This window comes from Chiloscyllium punctatum, chromosome 18, assembly GCF_047496795.1.
Source record: "Chiloscyllium punctatum isolate Juve2018m chromosome 18, sChiPun1.3, whole genome shotgun sequence".
NCBI lineage: Eukaryota > Metazoa > Chordata > Chondrichthyes > Orectolobiformes > Hemiscylliidae > Chiloscyllium > Chiloscyllium punctatum.
In genome coordinates this window covers 76,114,834-76,117,269 of record NC_092756.1, presented here as the reverse complement: position 1 = coordinate 76,117,269, position 2,436 = coordinate 76,114,834, and the positions used below count along the sequence as shown (strand labels likewise).

At 44.1% G+C, this 2,436-nt stretch overlaps 1 non-coding gene across 1 annotated transcript; it reads right to left on the bottom strand.

The window, feature by feature from the left end:
- Positions 1-611: 611 nt before the first annotated feature.
- On the bottom strand, positions 612-684 carry trnar-ccu (transfer RNA arginine (anticodon CCU)). Its single transcript has one exon. It is a non-coding gene; the product is annotated as a tRNA-Arg (tRNA).
- Positions 685-2,436: the final 1,752 nt, after the last annotated feature.

Below are 2,436 nucleotides of genomic sequence, written 5' to 3'. Positions count from 1 at the left end.
TCAATGTGAGGTGCTGCATTTTGGGAAAGCAAATCTTAGCTGGGCTTATAGACTTAATGGGAATGTCCCAGGGAGTGTTGGTGAACAAAGAGGCCTTAGAGTGTAGGTTCATAGCTCCTTGAAAGTAGAGTCACAGATCAATAGGATAGTGAAGACGGAGATGGATTCTATAGATGGGAGGTTGGCCTTTGTGATTGTCCGGGCCGAGTTCACCACTCTCTGTAACCGTCTCCGATCTTGAATGGTACAGTTGCCAAACCAGGTAGTGATACATCCAGACAGAATGCTGTCGATGGTGCACCTATAAACGTTGGCAAGGGTATTCTCTGTCAGTAATATCCGATGTTCTGGAGGGATCAGTGTTGAAGGGTTGGTTTGTTGATGAGAGTGTGATGAGAGCTGGCTTCCAAAAGCAACCCCTCCAACCACACTCTCAGGAATATTGTCCCCATCCAGAGACAGCAGCCACTTGATCACCAACTTCAACATTCAATCCTGCAGATCCCCGAAAATCTTGTGCAAGATCATGTTGGATACCACTGACCATCAACTGAATGCAGAGATGGGGATTTTTCCAAAATAGATTAGAAATGGAGGATAAGCCACAGAGACACCCCAGCTGGGACTTGAACCCACAATCCCTGGCTGAGGAGGCCAGTGCCTTATCCATTAGGCCACTGGGGCCCCACATGCATGTTGCCAATGGCAGCCTTTAAATACTGCACCCTGACCTCTCATAGTGTGTGTTTCTGAGTGTTAGATGCTCACTGATTGTTTTTTACCCCTTCCATCTCATGCTAAATTGTTGGCTGCTTGATAAATTGATCCCGCCTCCCATTTCTCCCCAAATGGACCGATGAGAAATCAACCAAACTCCAACTTTCTGGATTAGTGATGCTGGAAGAACACAGCAGTTCGGGCTTTTGCCCGAAATGTCGATTTCGAAGCTACTTGGATGCTGTCTGAACTGCTGTGCTCTTCCAGCACCACTAATCCAGAATCTGGTTTCCAGCATCTGCAGTCATTGTTTTTACCACCTTCAAACTCCAACTTTGCACATCTCAAGTCTGAGGAAAATGGAGCAGACAGGAAAATAGCCAAGGGCTCAATGTTATTTTGTGCAGCACTTTCAAGATATTTGCAGTTACTGGGGAAGGAGTAAGTGGAGATGTTGCAAAAAGCTGCATTGAGGACAAATCAACAGAATCATTGCAGGAATTCAGCCCATTGTGGCTGTGCTGTCTCTTTCAGACAATTAACCCCAAGATCTCCCAAATCCCGGAATTACCTTGTGAAAGTTTTTATTAAACAGCATTTGCCATGATCTCAACACAGGCACAATGATTTTTAACAGAGTAGTTAAAAAATCCAGTCAATTTGGATTGTGATGGAGTTGACATGGGATGAAAATCAGCCACTGCAAAGATCAGGCTTAAAAATGAAATCCCTGAAATCCCAGATTTCAGAGGCCAGTGCCATAGCCATTAGGCCACGAGGGCACTATATTGGCAGACCACTGGAAACAGTTGACCTCAAATGAGTGCGACAGCCAAGCACACTCCCAGATCTGTGACAACACACTGAGGGACGCACTAAAGGTTCAGGCAGCTGCTGCCAAGGTGTAACAGGGAAACAACACAGTCTCAGGTCTTTCTGACAAATGATCACATCGTCCTTTCAGTTCTCAGACCCTCTTGGTGCCTGACATTGAACAGAGATCGATTCCTGCCCAAGTACAAAATGCCTTTCTTTCCACAACGATACAGAAGGTTTGAGAAATGTCAATATTCCAATGGTTTGTTGGTTCTTTTCTCTCTGCATAGACTGTACACAACTGATTTAGAACCTTTGTATGCATTTCCAAATGATGTTACAAACTGTTTCAATACTTTGTTCACAAAATCAAGTTGAAACGCAAATCAAATTTAGTCTTCCTTTGTCCCCATCACCAACAAGAATACTTGAGTAAAGTTGTGAGGAATTCATCAGAACAATGAGACTCCAGGAATTCTTCCAAGATGTCAGCAATGATCCCAATGAGCCAACCAACGAACCGGACCAGTCATCAGAGAGATCCATCGTGGAGCGACCAAAGAAGGAGTTGATTTGTATCCCTGCGGAGAGCCGCTGTCCTGACCTTGAGATGTGTGCTCAACCGTCAGGAGATGGGTGAATGACAGATTTAAAAATCTCACAACACCAGGTTCGAGTCGAACATGTGGAAGCACTAGGTATCGGAGCACTGCTCCTTCATCAGGTGGTTGTGGAGAATAAGATTGCAGGACACAGAATTTATAGCAAATGTTTACAGTGTGATGCAACTGAAATTGTATCTTGAGAAAGACCTGGATTGTTTGTTAAGTCTCTCATCTTTTAGAATGGCCAGGTTGGTTTTCGTTCTTTCATATGTAAATTGCAAAACTTTTATCAAAATTT